The sequence below is a fragment of the Lathyrus oleraceus genome, chromosome 1 (assembly GCF_024323335.1).
Source record: "Lathyrus oleraceus cultivar Zhongwan6 chromosome 1, CAAS_Psat_ZW6_1.0, whole genome shotgun sequence".
Taxonomy (NCBI): domain Eukaryota; kingdom Viridiplantae; phylum Streptophyta; class Magnoliopsida; order Fabales; family Fabaceae; genus Lathyrus; species Lathyrus oleraceus.
The window spans coordinates 91,944,051-91,962,185 of NC_066579.1; the positions used below are offsets into that span (position 1 = coordinate 91,944,051).

At 40.1% G+C, this 18,135-nt stretch overlaps 1 pseudogene; it reads left to right on the forward strand.

Moving 5' to 3' along the window:
* Positions 1 to 12,520: 12,520 nt before the first annotated feature.
* Positions 12,521 to 13,805, forward strand: LOC127093204 (isoaspartyl peptidase/L-asparaginase-like; annotated as a pseudogene).
* Positions 13,806 to 18,135: the final 4,330 nt, after the last annotated feature.

The following is an 18,135-nucleotide window of genomic DNA, read 5'->3' on the forward strand; positions in this document are numbered from 1 at the left end:
CAAATTCATCTATCAGTTGAAAAAGTCAACTGTGGTCAACTGTGCATGATTTAATGGATTTGGAGGTGGAAATGAGTTGGATACACTTCATTCATGGTGGAACAAGTGTTATTTGACATTTCAAAGCTTAAGAATGGAGAAAATCAAGTCAGAACAAAAATTGCCAAAAATAGAAAGTGACTTGTAATGGAAGTTTCCAAAAATGGAAAGTTTTTGACCTCAAAATTACATGTCCAAGGAAGCTTCAAATGAAAATTTGTTCAACATGAAAGTTGTAGATCTTGTTCTAACCTTTCCAAAAAGTCCAAGAACTTGAAATTCCCATGTGTGGTTGGCAAGTTATGGTCCATTCAATTTCAAAAATGACCCATAATTAGAGGGGCATAACTTCCACATGGAGTGTCCAAATTGAGTGATCTTTTTATGTACAAACTCCATTTGACATGTACTTTCATGGTGCATAATTGGAATTCATCAAAAATGGTCAATGCAAAAAGTCAAATTTCAAGTGTACAGTTAAAAATCCAGGGGCAAAATGGTCCAACTTGAGAAATAATGGGAATTTTGGAATGGGGATTTTTGAAACACCTCACAAATGCTATTTGAAAATGGTTGGAATGGTCATAACATGTCAATGTCTCATATTTGAACAAGTCACTTATGAATTGCACTTGAAATTATACAATTTACCATGGCATAGTGAAAATAAAAAATACACAACCAATGACCATGGGACAAGTTGCAACACATCACACATGTCATTTTGAGAGTGTGTGTGCTGTCAATGAGCTGTCACAGGGCTTGAGTGAAAAGACCATTTTGCCCTTGCTTAAGAAAAGAGGAGTTAAGCTAATCTCATTACATTTGATTAATTTGGTGATTAGAGATGGATTAAGCATGAGTATAAATTCTTAATTGTAACTAACTCTTGATCATAATCAAAAATCACAAGAATTCAATAAACTTTTCCCTCCAAATTCTCCAAAAACTCAAGAACTCATCAAGAACAAAATTGGATCAAACTTCTTCATTTCTTCATCAATTTGGAAAATTCTTTTTGATTCAATCTCCATTCATCTTCCTCTAGAACTGTTTTGGCAATTGGCATTAAGAATCTTCATGAATCGTGATTGTTCCAATTATGCTCAACCATGGTGATTTGACATTTCTCTCAATTGAAGCATCCAAAAGCTGAAGCACGAGCTCTAAGCATCTTCCTATATCTTCTACTGCATCTGTTTCTGGTAATTGGAGTGGAAGGACTCAAGATTCAACACTGCCATTGCAAGGTACCTCAGATTCGAATCTCTTCATTCTTTACATGTTTATAGGCGTTTTGTAGATTGTTTAATGTAGAATGCAATGCTGCAATTGGTTTGTAAATTGGTGAAACATAGATCAAGTTATTGTGAATTGAAGTTATGATGTCAAAACCTAATTCGTTCGATTCAAGAGATTTAGGAAGAACTGGACAAAATCATTTGCATATTCGTACTCCTGGCGTTGAGACCTTTCCAACGGTTACTCGTTTGTAGATTTTGGTTAGGGTTTGTTCTTCGAGTGTTCTTGAGAATTCTGGAAATTTTTTGAAGAGAAATGATGATGAACACGCGTTTGATCCTTCAGCCATGGCTTCCAGTTTGAATTGGTGTTTCCCACCAAAAGCAACCAATCAGTGCACGCCACCGCATAAATGAAATTGGACCGGCCTAGGTTAATTACAGGAATGCCACTGAAACATTTTAATTTAAATAAAACATTCAATAATTATTTAAAAAAATTACTAAAACTTAGAAAAATCATAAAAAAATAATGGCTAATCCAAAAATTGTGAGAGTTTTTTTGTTGGATCTCATTTTTCCCCTAGTTTTTTATGAGCATGATTTTAGAAGTTGTGCATGGTGAAATATTGACTTTGCCTAGGGAACTTTGACTTGTGTGTATTTTTTACATGTTTTGCCATTTTCATTGTGAAATGCTCATACCTTAAAAGAAATGCCTGAAATTTTTTGAGCTTATTCTAGACATGTTGATGGTGATTTACATATAAAGTTTGTGATTTTTGGATACCTGTGGAGTGAGATATGATTTTTTGAACTTAGGTGTGACAATTTGTGTCACACCTAGCTAGGGAAACTTCATGAAATTATTTGCCTGGCCTATGATTGTTGAAATGGATTGAAATTTTGCATGGATGATTGTTGATGTGTTGAGATGTCATGTGAATTTTTCTGGATTTTTCTATGGCATTTTCTATTTGATTGATATTTTTCATCTCTGTTGGTTAATTGTGCAAGCTTATAGGACACATGTTTGTATATCTAGTGTGAAATTCTCATATGGTTTTGGATGAATGTGAAATTTGGTATGCTGGTTGTAGACACATTGTAGGACATGATGCTTTTGGTCCCATTCATTTCTTAAATGTTCTCACTGACTTATGAATTTTTGAAGTGAATGCATGTGTTGATGATATGATTTGGCTTGAATAATTGTGTCTGGATTTCTTGATTTTCATTGACATAGTTCCTTTTGTCCAATTGAGCTGAAAATTGACGTGCTATACCTTGAATATGTCCTGTTTAAGTGTGATTTATTTGAGGATTTTTGGAATTGTTTTGATATGCTTTTGATTGAAGTCATTCTGTTTGGATGTTGGGTGTTCCATTTGACCTAGTTTGACTTGTTTTGGGCATGAAATGATTATGGTGAATGATATGAGCATGGGACCAATTGCATTTGCTTTTGATTTGATTTAACTTGATTTTGGTTGAAGATCCCTTGCTGTTTAGAATTTTGTCTCACCTTTGGACCCTAGGCTTGGCCTAGTGGTCTTGTTTCTCACATTTGCTTGATTTTTCAGGATGAAATGCATAATGCATAAAGGGATTGAGCCAAGTTGATTAAATTGGATGTGTTTGATGTTGAGAACTAACATGAATTTGTTTTGTAGGTTGTGAAGCTTGAGCTTGAGCTTATAGCTTGCCTTTGTGTGCGTTAATCTGTATAGTTTGACTGATTAACATTTGTTGTTTATTGTTGTCTGTCTGAGTACTGATGATACTTGATTGTTTTTCAGGTACATTTAGTTGCTTATAGTTTTCTTAAGAACTTGCTTGCTGCTGCTTGGTTGTGTAAACCAATTGAGGTAGGTTCTCTTGACTTCATGTAGTCTGGGAGACCGGGCCTGTTACTTGGCCGGGCACCTGTCTGAAGTCCTCCTTAAGAGGCAATGCTTGTGATTGTTTACTTTTTGTGCCCAAGCAGGTAAAGACCTCTATGAGGCAATTGGTGGAAGCAAGGGATATGCAATCTATCCCCCACTATTCTGTTGAGTCGTCCCTCTGCTCACACTGCTGTGTGTTGATGCATTGGGGCACAAACCCAAGATCTAGTGCTGTTGCACAGTTGAGTTAGAGTCTTTGAGCGTAGAAGGGTTCCATCTTTCTGAACCCACGCTCCTTTGTCTGAAGCTCTCCCTGGTCAGGGATAAGAGCTGTGAAGTCTAATCTTCACTCACCTTTTCATCTGCTTCACCTTAGCCCCTCAATGGCAAGGTTAAGAGCGAATAATACCCATGTACAGATGAATTGCTTCGGCAGTTAAACCCATTGTGTGAGCCCACTTGATTGGTTATAGTGTGTGCTTTGTGAATATCTGTTTGACATGTTTGCTTGAAATGCTTGAATTGATTGTATGCTTGTATGCTTGCTTCTTTCCTGGATAGGATTAGCTTGCAGTTGTGCAAGTAGGTAGAAACCTGAACATAGGGCAATATGCATGATAACACTAGGCTCGAGTACAGCTCCCTGGTAGTGTGTCTCCCCTTTGTTTCTGGCTAGAATTTCAGTCCCTTTCAGGGGAACTACATCGCCCTGATCCTTGTTCCAGACGAGGTATGTAGGCAGGAGGTCGTGCGAGACCTCTCCGGGCGCCTTTTTCTTTTTTGTGTGTGTCGTTTGACAAATGCTAGGCTCGAGTCCCCGACTCCTTAGCAAGTTGTTGTTTGTTTGTTTGTGCTTGTTGTGTGCTTGGAAGCCGGTGTAAGTCCATCAAGTGGCATCTGGGTTCCAGTGTTTGGTGTTTTTGGGTTCGGATGCTGACGTAAGCCCAGTGATTGGCTGTCGGGCTCCATGTTTGCCCTTTTGAGTGCGTTTTGGTTCGGATGCTGACGTAATTCCATCAAGTGGTTGTCGGGCTCCATGTTTGCCACCCTTGTTTGTTTGTGTGTTTTGTGTTGTTTGGCGTGCGTAAGCCGAACTACAGTAGCTCTGATTCTTGTTCCAGACGAGATATGTAGGCATAGGATGCGATGTCCTATCGAGCTCCCTTCTCTTAACCCCACCTGCGTTCCCTGTGTGTGTGTGTGATGTTTTAGCAACCTTTTCTTTATTTTAGAACGTGGATCCCGTCGAGTACGACGGACGTGAGGGGTGCTAATACCTTCCCCTTGCGTAACCGACTCCCTTACCCTTTCTCTTTGGTCGCGAGACCATGCTTTTTCCAGGTTTCTCTGAGCGTTTCCTTTCCCTATTTTGGGATAAATAACGCGCAGTGGCGGCGCTGTGTTGTTTTTGTTTTAGCTCGCCGGTTGTTTTTTCGCAGGATGCGACACCAAGTCAGAAACATCTACCCCCAGGGGGTTTTGTCCTTCTACCGCCTTCAGCCTCTCCTCTAATCTCCTGAACATGGGATCCATGCCATGGCCCATGCCAAAATCTTCCGGCAGCAAGAACTGATTATCTTGATCATCGTGAATAGGTTGTTGATTAGGGTTGTTGTGTGGGATTGGGATAGGTGTCGGCCCATTAACCTCTGCATTTGGAGGATCAGTCACAACCTCTGGTTGAGTAGTTGCAGGATTCCTTTGTATCATTTGTCTAATCTCTTGCTGTCCCTGCGCTACTCCCTGAACCACATCCATGAACTGGTTCATGCGGACCCTTATCTCAGCAAGCTCTGCTTGTAGACTTTCCATTGCTTTCTGCTGGTTTCTGCGGGTTCCGTATCGGTGGATTCCTGAATCAGCTATCCTGCTAGTGGAACACCAAATAACATGAGAACACCGCGGCGACACCTGTTATGCAAGAATATGCAAATGAATATGTTAATGCAATGACATATTTATCCCATCCAAAAGGTATTCTACCCCCTTGATTCCAGTCTCACATCAGGTGAATAGTGCAAGAAGACCGAGTCATGGATAAACTTCCGAGGTCAATATGCAATAGAGAGAAGGTCTTCATACAAATGAGTTCGAGGAAAGGGGCCTTAGCCGGAAATACATCAAAATAAGATCTCCACAACAAGCCTGTGGATCATCACTACACAACAACAAAGCAATAAGTAAAAAGAGGAGCAATAATCAAGACTCAGCCTCCTGTGTACAAACCATGAGGACTGCTCCTCACTTCAGCCAGCAATACTATCGTGTCAGGATGATCTGGGGATTCTATCAAACGCCGGATAAGCAGATTCCTTTGGTGAATGACTCCATCCAACTCGTTGATGTGCTTTCTGTAGTAATCCCCATCATCTTCTCTGAATACCTCTTCAAGTCTGGATTTCTTCAAACCTGCCAACACCTTGAGTTCTTCAATCTGTCCTCGAGCCTCATTGAGCTGATCGGTGATGTAACCATTGGTAGAACGGGCGCACAGAAGCTCATTGTTCTTCTCCTTCATCAAAGTCTTCAATTTCTCCATCTGTCCAGTCAGTTCGGCCACCATCTCCTCCTCCTTTGCCTTCCGAGAAGTTGAAAATGCATCCCATCGCTCTTGCCACCCTGCCAATTTACCATGAGCATCCATTAATTGTTGCTTGACTCGCTTCAACTCGGAACTGGATGATCCCAAGGCCTTGTCTGTCTTCCTGAAGAAGTCCACCTCCACAGCTAATTTCCTTTCTGCTTCCCCTTGCAATCTGACGGCTTCCCCCTTCTGATATTCTGCCTCATGGAATTGATGCATATAGTCTTGCAACTTCGCACTTAACTCCGAGTTCTCGGTTTGAAGCTTTTCCATGGCTTTCTTTAATTTATCATACTCCTCTCGGCTCACCATTGTTGACTGCGCAGGAGTTGGTGGATACAAAGGTTCTTCTACAGGAAATGGCAAACCCAACTCTTCGACTCTTCCTTGAAGCCACTCTCCATACTGAGGGTAAGTTCTACAATCTCCTTTTCCAAGCACAGTTCTTCCTCTCTTGATCACCTTGAGCCAGGCCTCAGCTGCTTTACGGGATACAGTCAAATCAGGCGAAGAATGGAAAAACAGAGATTCTTCCACATCCTTTTCCAAAGGCGGAGTCCTTAAAGCATACCCAAACTGTCTGACTGCTAGAGAAGGATTATAGTTGATTCCTCCTCTTCTTCCTACCAATGGTACATTTAGGAAGCTCCCACAACTGTGAATAATATCCGCCCGAAGCAAGCTCCGGTCAGACCACCAAGAAATATCTTCAGCTCTCAACCCCATCAATCTCTTTGACCAACTCAACGAGTCCTCGACATCAACGAACGCTCCTGATTTGGGTAGGTGGGAACTGAACCACTTATAAAACAAAGGCGCACAACAATTCACCAATCCTCCTTTTCTATTCTCATTCCTGTGATGCACTGAATGAAAGAAATCTCCCAACAAGGTCGGCACTGGATTACCCAACACAAAAAGGCGTATTGCGTCTATGTCCACAAATTTGACAACATTAGGGAACAGGATAATCCCATACACACAAAGAGCCAACACAGCATTGAAACCCCTCTGGTCACCATCTTCAAATTTCTTCCTTGCTTCTCCCAATAAGAAACTCAAATGAAAACCACTGACTCCTCCCTTCTGACACATATTAGCCTTCAAGACTGATTTCCCCAAATATGTGGCCGAAGCAACCATGCTGAGGTCGGGCAGAAACTCAGAACTGTAGAACAATAACTGTGACTTGATAGGAACTCTGAGAAAACTGGCAATCTCCTCCAAAGTAGGGACCAAAATATAATCCGGGAATGTGAAACACCTCAATGGAGGGTCATAGAACTGCAACAGTGTAAAGAGAGCATCGTGTTGATCTTGGGAGAGAACCGTGACGAAGCTTAGAATCAAACCGTAATCCTTCCAGAATCCTTCTAGAGAACCGTGATCCATTAACTTCATCAGTTGTTGAATAGGCTCCGAACAAACCACTGGAAACTTGTAAGCGACGTGTCTCTTTCTGCCAATATCCATCTCAGGAGAACGAGAAAACCCCGACCGGAATCAAGAAGAAGATGTAAACCCCCTAGAAATGGATAAACATGTGTTAAATGATATGAATGTAGAATGATGTGATGATGTGAATGTAATGCAGTGACGTGGAGATCAGGACTGCTGTATCTGCTTGAGCAACTGTCGGGTTGCACTGTCTGAAGAGAAAACCCACTGAAGAATATAATATAAGATCAAAACTCTGCTCCAGAAAACCGGGTTGGTTGGAGGTTAAGGTTTCCTGAATTTAGCCCGCCCCTCATTGGTAGGTTCTAAGAACAGAAGTTTGTCAGCTTTAGCCCTTCAGTCGAGAATAATACGTTTACCACTGAAGGTTTGGCATTATTACGGGATAAAAGACCTCTGCTAACTCCCCTCAACAGGATATCCTAAAGCAAGTTCCCAGTCTCGGGGTCCTCGGATTGAGTAGCGAGAATGCGCCCACCAGAGCTAACATAAACGCGTCTCGGAGGAGAGGCCTCGACTGAGTTCTCGGGAAATGGTCACCAGAGTCGACGATTTCTAGAGGAATATCTGTCGTTATGGAACACCCATAGGACAGAATATATCCAAAGAAACCTCGTCTGGATGTGGGTCTCATGAACGACTTAACGTGGCAACATACCACGCAAGCCTCATGACTATCCACTCTAACACCTATGTGTACACTCAAGCCTGGGTAGTGGGCTTATCTCTCATATAACATCCCATCTCAACAAACAACCAACCCATAGAACCCACAAGTACAGCAGACATATGTACATGAATGCAATAAGGTAAAGCAGGTAAATAAATAACTGTACAAAAGAATAAACACCCAATCAAACAAGAAACCTACAAGAGCTAGGAGGGACTCGCTTAGGGAAACCAGGTCCCCAGTAGAGTCGCCAGCTGTCGCAACCCGAAAAATACGGTGTGCGAAAAAACAACCGGCGAGAAAGAAATGACAGAAGAGTCGCCATCGTGCGTTATTTATCCCAAAGGAGGGAAAGGAAACGCTCGAAGTAAACCTAGAGAAAGGAAAGGAAAAGACAAGGTCTCGCAACCAAATCTTGGGTTCGGGAGTCGATTATGCGAAGGGAAGGTATTAGCACCCCTACGCATCCGTAGTACTCTACGGGATCCACTCTTGTTGTTTCTTGTCTAAAGGGTGTGTGTTTATCTAATGTACTATTTACTAAAAGAAAGGGGTCAAAGAAAATGACTCGCACGGATGTCGCATCCACTGCATACGTATCTCGTCTGAATATGAGAATCAGAGTCTTCGTAGCTCGGCTACCTAAGGGTTAAGGATAAGTGTGCTCGCTAAGACGTCGCGTCTTATGCCTACGTATCTCATCGGGAATGAGAATCAGAGCAAAACGTAGTTCAACCTAACTACGGGAATAAGGGTCTCGATTGCAACTAGGGCAAGAGAAAGGGAAGGTCTCGATCGCAACGAGGGCGAGAGAAAGGGATCGCAACGAGGGCGAAAAAAAACAAGGATTAGTTGTTAGTCGTTAGTCAAACTCGGCAAGACATCGCATCTTGTGCCTACGTATCTCATCTGAACATGAGAATCAGAGTTGCCGTAGTTCGGCTCACGCACGCCAAACAAAACAAGACACCTACACACAAAAAGGTGGCAAACATGGAGCCCGACTGCCAATCACTGGACTTACATCAGCATCCGAACCAAAACACACACAAAAGGGCAAACGTGGAGCCCGACTGCCAATCACTGGACTTACATCAGCATCCGAACCCAACAAACCCACACTGGAACCCGAATGCCACTCGATGGACTTACATCAGCTTCCAAGCACACAACAAGCACAAACAAACAACAAATCGCTAAGGAGTCGGGAACTCGAGCCTAGCAACTGTCAGACAAACACACACAAAAAAGGGAAAAGTGCCCGGAGAGGTCTCGCACGACCTCCTGCCTACATACCTTGTCTGGAACAAGGATCAGGGCGATGTAGTTCCCCTACATAGGGGTTGCCATCTGAACATGGACTTACAAAGGAGGACACCAGTTGTGTCAGAGGAGAGTGGGCGATGTGTTCACGTCCTAGCAGTAGGTGTCGCAGCTCGCTGAATCGAGTCTTAGGCAGTTACCTCTTTGCAATAGAACGGACTACATGCCACAAGATCGGAGACGCTCGGAAAGGTCTAGAAGAAATGGGGAAGCTCTGCCCTAAAGTTGTCATGCAATGTGTACTTAAGCGTTTAGGATTTACAAATGGGAATATCTACCTAATGTTAACATGCAAAGAATATGGGAATTCTACATATGTTATCATACAAAGGGTTCTATCTAATGGGTGCTACCTAATCGGAACGAGAATCGACGAATGAAGCAAGGAGAGGAGTGGGGTAAATGTAGATGGCGATGCAAGAAGCAATCGACTTACAAGGTTGATGGCGATGCAAGAAGCAATTGACTTACAAGGTTGATGGCGATGCAAGAAGCAATCGACTTACAAGGTTGATGGCGATGCATAAAGCAATCGACTTACAAAAGGGTGGATGAATACGTGTTGGTTCTGTTAGGTTTTGAAAAATGATCACTCGACGTTGGATCGAGGTTTTGGTCTTGTTTTGAAATGGTTATCGAATGTTCATTTTAATTCTTGTATTAACAGGTGAATAAAGAATGAAAGAGTAAATTTTATACATTTCATGGGAGAGGGGTACATTTGTTATGAATGGGGGTTGACATGGTAATCAAGCAATATAAATATATGCCTCATACACCATACAAGTAGGCCACAGTTAATCAAACAAGTAAGATATAAACAAGTATATAATCGAATCAAATAATCAAAGAATGAAATAATAAAGCATTAAACCATGTATGAGTGTAAGTGCAAAGGAACCGACTCATTGTAAGAAAGCCCAAGAGTAAGCTATGTGAGGTTGATGGCGATGCTTAAAAAGCAATCGACTTACAAGGGTGTAAAAAAATGGGCTCGATATTAAATCGAGAAAAGTATGATTTTTATAGTTTTTTTTAAAAAAAATGGTTTTGAACTAAACTAAAATACAACAACTATGCATTATTAACAAATGAAATCATGAGTATAATAAACATAAAAAAGAAGATATTAATAAAATACTAAGAGGATAAAAAATGCTAAAGGAAGATAAAATCAAATAATAAGCAAAAAAACCTCACATGAGTATCGAACCCTCTCCACCTAATATTATGCAACTAAACTCTCTCCCCTAGGCCACTCAATACTATCTGCTATTGAGATACTACCATAAATATATGAACTGGGCTAACAAATTTAAAATAAATAAAAAAACAAAACAAACATTTTTATGGGTTTTTTATTATCTCTGTTAAAAAACAAAATAAGTTAAATAAATAAAAAGTAAATAATAATAATAAAAGAAAATAAAAACATATACATTTTTCTGATTTTTGTGTTAAAAATGAAATAAATTAAATAATAAAAGAATTAATTAAAAAGAAAAAAGAAAATGGAAACAGAAGCTCGTCTCCCTCACTCTCCCTCACCTTACGAGCTCAAACCTTCAGCATCTCACTCGCATCTTTCCATCTCTCACACGAATCCCTCTCTCGCTCTCAACAAACCCCTCTCAATCACTCTCAACTCTCACAATATTTTCAACAGCAAGCACATGAGAAAGATAAAAAAGAAAGAGAGAGAAGTACTTACAAAGTGTCACGACGGTGGTGGTGAAGGACACGAAGAAGCTGGCCTCCAGGTAATTGATTTTGGGATTTTTAGGGTTTCTTCTCAGATTTTCGCCTCCAGCTCTCTGTGTTCTCTAGGGTTTTTTTGCTTACTGATTCATTCTCCTTTTATATTCTGTGAATTAGGGTTTCCAATGGGGTCCTTGCTGTTCAAAAGGAGTGTTTCTACAAAGCACTTTGGATGCTCAGACACAGAATTACCCTGTCCATGTTAGATTCAAGAAAAGGTATCTCACAAACTTTCTTCTCTGCTTTGACCTCATACCAATTTGGGATGTTTTTGGACTTTGCCCTCTGACTGTTGGTTAATGGTTTTGCACTGTAGGTTTTGCAAATTGACTGATTAATGTGTCCCTTTTTACCGCAGTAAAAAAAATGGTGAGCTTGGTTTGACTTGGGATAATGGATATTTTGAAGAGTGATTGTTAATGGTTTTAATGCATAGACTGGCTGCAGTAGGTGACATGTAGGTTGAGTTGCAAGGTAACAAACATGGTTCACCAGGTTTTTTGGGATTTTGTTTGGCTTGAGGTGAGCCACATAAATGGATCAATTCTTTTGAATTCTAATGAGTTTCTACACTTTTGTAGCAGAACATATTTAGCTTTCACCAATGTTTTGACTTTTTACAGGGCTTTCTCAAGAAGAAGAGTGAGTGGTATGTTGAATTGGCATCAACTGCGGTTGCTTGAAGTGAGCAGGGACTTATAAGGAAGTGTCCATGGCAGGGTGTTTTGGTAAGCTGTTTGTGATTCTATTGTGGCAAGAATTTGCAGCAGGTTCTTCAAATCTGCCTCAACAAGGCAGAAGCAGGTTCACAACAATGGAGAAATGCTCAAGAGTCATTGCTAAGTTTAGAAAAGAGAATTGCTGCCAAGAGTAGCTCAGTCACTTCACATTCACCAGCGGCATCTCATGTTACAAAGAGAGAAGTTCCTAAAAAACTTTCACCAAGCTCTCATAAAGGCTCAAAATTTAGTGATTCAGGACCAGGGCCATCCTCACCCCTTCAAAGATTTCCTGCCAGAACTGCTTTTGTTGGTTCGGCTGATTCTTCGAAAACCTCAAAAAATAGCAGGTTGAGTACTAGAAACCACTTGAATGAAAACAAATTAAGCCAATCAGTGTCATCCTTGCCTGAATCTAAGCTAGAGAAAAGTGATAGTAGAACAAAGGCTAAGGCATCTGATAGACCAGAGAGCAAAAAGATCTCGGCCATTGTGAATCATGATAAAAGCAAAATAGCAGCCCTTCCAGAACTGAAGGTTAGAACATCTAAAGCAAGTAGCATTGTACAAAATGTATCATCAGCGAAAGTAAAGACACAAAAGTTGAATGATAACAAATCTCCAACGAATTTAGAAGGTACCAATAGCATGCTGAAGAAAAAGGAAACGGGAATTTCATCCATTGCTGATGGAGATGACAATCCTTTAATTGAGAAAACTGTTGTGATGCTTGAGTGTGAGGAGAAATCTTACGCGCCAGCTATTTTTGCCCCGATGAAAGAATATGATAGTGCTAAAGTGAATGAGAAACCCTCCATCGCTGCCTACAAATCGGTGTCAAAGCTCTCAAATCCAACATGACTCTATTAGATGTCATTGAACTTGTTGTTTGTGAGTTAGAGAACATTCCACACTTCAATACTGGAAGAGGTTCTGTTCTCACCAACAAAGGGACCGTTGGAATGGAAGCTTCTATTATGGATGGTAACACTATGAAATGTGGTGCTGTTCCTGGTTTTAGCATTGTTGTTAATGCAGTTTCTTTGGATTGATTGGTTATGGATCATACTCCTCATATTTATCTGGCATTTGATGGTGCTGAGGAGTTTGCGAGACAACAAAGGGTCGAGACTTTAGATTGAAGCCATTTCATCGCTCCGGAAATATCGAAAGACTAAAGCAGGCAAAAGATGCAAATAGGGTCCAGATTGATTATACTCAACAAATCCAAAAGGATACTATAAAGAATGAAACAGAAACATCATTGGCCAATGGTGATAGTCAAATTGGAACTGTTGGATGTGTAGTTGTTGACAGTAATGGGAATCTAGCTCCTGCAACATCAACTGGTGGATTGGTGAACAAAATGGCTGGTCGAATTGGTGACACGCCAGTCATAGGTGCTGGAACATATGCCAATGAGTTTTGTGCAGTTTCTGCAACAGGAATAGGTGAAGCAATAATCCGCGGGACCGTAGCAAGAGATATGGCTGCGATAATGGAATTCAAAGGCCTTTCTTTAAAGGAAGCTGCAGATTGTGTTGTACATGAGTGCACACCAAAAGGAGTTGTTGGTTTTCTAAAATGCTCATGGTGCATTGATGCTTCAGCTGTAACCGGCATTACAGGTTGGTCTTTGAATTAACTTGTCTGTTTTGGTGATTCTTGACATGTCATGACTGACTTTGTTGTTATGTTATGTTGGACTGTAGGATGGTTTCACGGTACTGCAGCAGGTGTGTTGCAGGCATGCTGCAGCAAGCCTAGCAAAGTGCAGGTAAGTTTCTGAATGCCAATACTAGGCTTTGTTTATCATATATGTGTTATGTTTGATCATGTGATTAAGGTGTCTGGTTTTGTGGTGAATGCAGGGCCAGTTCAGCAGGGTAAAGGTTGGTGTTCTCTACTTCCGTTTGAGATGGAGACCCGTCACTTCCAACTTCATCAAAATTATGTGGGGGGTGTACAGGTGAAGACTTGCGATTTGAAGGAACAACACCGGTCGCATCTTCTGCTACAGCAAATGACTCCACTAGTTTAGAATCATTAGACCTTTCTGAATTCTTCAATCGTCCTAAAATTTCGCCTTCAACTTTTGACAATCCAAGGCAGAATATTCGTGTTTAAACTGATCAACCATTTGACCGGTGTTTGTAATGAAGTCATTGAGAAAAGAAGGTGGATTTTTGAAAGAAACATTATTTCTTGAACTATCCGGGCTATCAACCGGCAAGGTCAAACTTGGACAGACATCATCATGAAGTACAACTGGATTCGAACTTTCAGAGTTTATTGTTGGATTATCATGAAAACCTGTAGCGATCTGATTTTGAGAAGGCTGAATTTGTGCAGATTTAAGAGAATGTGGATCAAGGGAGAAATTGAACATATCATCTCTGACAGAACTTTTGTCACAAGAGTTTTCTGCATATTTTGAGATTGGAGAATTTAAATTGATACTTCTGGCTGGAAAATTGATGTTTCTGCTATAACTTGTGTTTTGGCCAATGTCAAGAAGATCAGACGGGGTCTTGTCTACAAGGTTATTTAGCGAGAGTCCCGTTGTGCCTGATGAAGAAGGAAGTAGAAATTAACACTGCAGCTGAATCCAAAATGTGATAGTTGAGTAATTCTATTTATGAACTGATTATTTGCATAATTGTTTTGCCTGGTTTTCTTCATCCGGTCACTACTTAATCTTCGCCAAACTAGTATCGGCATTTTTTCTGAAACCTGGCAGTATCTGCGCCGAATTTCTTTCTATCAAAACGAAAATCGGCGAACAAAGAGTCGTTGGGCATGGTGACGGTAGGGTTTATATCAGAGCTTGCAGTGTTGTATGTAGCAGGCCCACAACGGCAACAAAACCTGCAGAACTTGTATGCAGCAAACCCTTTTGTCAACAGAGGCACATGCTCAAGATTTGACGAAACTTTCTCACATGCTTTCTCAACATTAACTCCTGCGCTACTACAATCTTCCGGTTGACCCTGTCATGGAAGTAGAAGAACTTATGATATTTGTGGCGACACTTTACTCAACTGAGTTGTAGCAGTACTCTTTACTGTTTTTGATCTTTCTTGACTATAGAATCAAACAACTTTGAATTACTAACAGTTGAATTAGATGGCTTGATAATTGAATGTTGAATGAATTCTTGTTTGACAGCTGTTGAGTTACTTGCAAAAGCTCTTGCCAAGGCTGAGGATAAGGTTGACGGGGTGCGAGGTCTTGCTCTAACTGCAGATGGACAGGGTGCTGTTTTTTTTTTGTACCAGTCAAGGACTTGGATGCATTTCTTGCCGGTCAGAAGAATGCTGTCAATGTAAGCCTAAAGGTTGCAACAGAATTGCCTAGTTTACAACAAAGTTTTGAAACCATAAGCGATTGGTTTTGCCGCTGATGCAGCAGAAGCAGCCAAGATTGTGGAGAAAGAAACAAACTTTTGGTGAAGTGGATTGAATTGGAGCTGTAGGTGAAATGGGTTGGAGAAGAGCGTAGTAAGAAACTCTTTGATAGTGGTGATTTAAATTGCAACTTCAAATCCATTGAAACTTTGTGTAAATTTGCGATTGAATTATGAAGAAATCTATGTTAATTGACAACTTCCATTTTTAATTCCTTTTATCTATAATTCTTCATATAGAATCCCAAACCTTCTATGCTCTATGCTTGTTTCATGTTTTACATGTATGATGGTGACAAGTTTATTGATTTGTAATGAACATGACATTCAACTCATGAGAGTTACCGATAAACCAGTTGAAAGTCTCCAAAGCTCTATCCCACTTTAACTGCTGCTTCAAAATAATACTCCTTTCTTTGTTGTTAATCTTGTTCTTCTGCCCTGTAGTCATGTTGCAGAATGGTTGCAACTTGTCTTGACTTTGACTCCAATGCATTGCCTTGATGTGGAGTTTCATAGGATGTCCTGACTTGCCAATGGTTCTACAAGTGCTTACCAACATCGCCTCTATGTTGCAACATGGCTTTATTTTGCTAGGCTTATTGGCTCAAACTAAGTTCATGGCATGATGGCATTGAAGACCATGTACAAATGGCCAAAACAAAATCAAGATGGAGTTGTAAAATGGGATTAGGACTAGGATTGGACAATTGGTGGTTTAGGATAGAAAAGAATTCAAGTTGACTTTGGTCAAAGTTGACCAAAAAGTCAACTGTTGACCAAAGTCAACAATTGGTCAAAGTGTTCTTTTTTTATTTTTCTTGTATGGAATCAAATGTACTGGTTTAAAATGGATGAAATGGATTGACAAAAAGGTTTGAAGTTGGTTTCCAAATTGTTTTGTCTTATGACTTGCATGTTTGACTTTTGGAAAATAACTTGACTGATAATGTACATGAACAAAGCCATGAAATGAGACCATAAGGTCAGGGTTTTGACATAGTATCCATGGACCAATAACTTGGCTGGCAAGTGGCTAGAAACACAAGAAACTTGGTTGTTCAGATGACCCAGACCATAGATGTATCCACAATCACAACACCATGACTCTGGATCAAAACCACAATCCTCATACAAAACCAAAGTAAAGTTAGGCCAAGCATGTCAAACAAACATAAAAGATTTAGAACCAAAATCGGGGTATGACAACATGGTAAGCAATATGTGGCATCTTGAGATGGTGAATATTCTAACCATGATGGAAATATGTTAAACCAAGTATGTTGAAACCTTCTCGGATGATCCTCGTTACCGGACAAAGGATAGTTTTCTAAATGAATTTGATATGGACCCCATTTTAGATAAGCTCTTCGTATTGCATCCACTTGATTTGGTGGATATTGCCAAATCGGAGGACGCTTTCCAGGATCGCGTTCCAAAGAATTTTCAAAACCATGATGCTCTTCAATTGTTGGATTCTCAAGAACTGTTTCAGATTCGGATGTCGGGATTATAATTTCTTCATTTATCTCTTCTCTTTCAATTTCACATGCTTTCCTTTTGAAAAAAGAATCAATTTTCCTATTATTCATCTTTATTCTTCCTATAATATCATATCAGATCCAAAAATCAATTTAGAGAACATAAAAATTAAAAGAGAAAAAAATTAATAAACTTAATTAATCAACTTTAATCCGTTTTCAAATACCGGTAACTTCACTATTAGAAATTAGCAGCAACAATGATTAAATAAACCTTATTACAGTGTATAACTATATTTATAAACTACAGTGTTATGAATTGGCTTAATAAATCTCATATAGATTATTTTAACACATCAAGAAAGAAGAACCCTAAAAATCTCAAAAACACAAATCAAGCAATCACTTTAATTTGTTACTTTTTATAAAAGAAGAATGAATAACGTTTTTTACCTCTTAGATGCCGATCACTTTAATTTGTTCCGATTCCGGTGCCGGTAGCAAACCCATATGAGAAAGAAAGGAAATGTATGAGCTTTTTACCTTATCTGTATTTTAACCTAACTTTGAATGAAAAATAAAAAATAAAAATTAATTTTAATTTAAAATAAGGATGTTTTAGTAATTTAATATATATGAATTAAAAAAAATAAAAAGTTGAGGGGTGGTCGTGGCCTTCCCACGTCCCCCCTCAGTTCCGCCACTGAAAGGTACCATAATGCGTACATAGTGTCTCAAAATACTTGGTTTCTTGTCGGATAAGCAACAAAAATATAGTGAAAATGGTGACTGATCAACCCACGGGGGTTTATACTGCAAATTACACAACTATCATGGTCGTGCTTGCAATCACAAATTGTACACAGGGTTTTGTGCGTTTCTACCAAGGATCGACGAATATGTCGCGCATCAATCACTCTGAAACTTCCCGGACATCCATCTACCATATTAACAGAGGGATTACCATGAGCAGGCAATGTGTTAGCTTTCATATTTGGTGCACGGTCTTCAAAGGACACCATCCCACTCTTCACTAGCTTTTGAACCTCATACTTCCGCGGGTAGCAATTCTCGATATCATGTCTAGGAGCTCCTTGATGAAAGTCATAACGGAGTTCGGGTTTATACCACCATGGAAGTGGTTCTGGAATTTGAGGTGGATTTCTTGGTTGGAGTAGGTTCTTGAGAACCAAAGATGGATACAATTCAGCGTATGTCATAGGAATAGGGTCAAAAGAGACATTTTTCCTCTCAAAGTTCTGTTGTTGTTGATTATTGGTGTTGTTGTTGTAGTTGTTTATTCTTTGTTGAGGTTGTTGTTGACGTTGTTGTTGAACTGGCATTGATTGATTGTTTGAGAATACTGGAATAACTGATGAAACTTTGTGGTGATGCTTACGCGGTTGTAGATTTCTTCTGACATGAGGCCTCCTCCTTTACCTCCCTGCTGATACTGCATTGGTTTCACCTTCCTTCTTTCGAGCGAAACTGCTTCCATATTTCTTGCTTGATGACACCTCTTCCTTAGACAGACGTCCCTCTCTGACTCCTTCCTCTAATCTCATCCCCA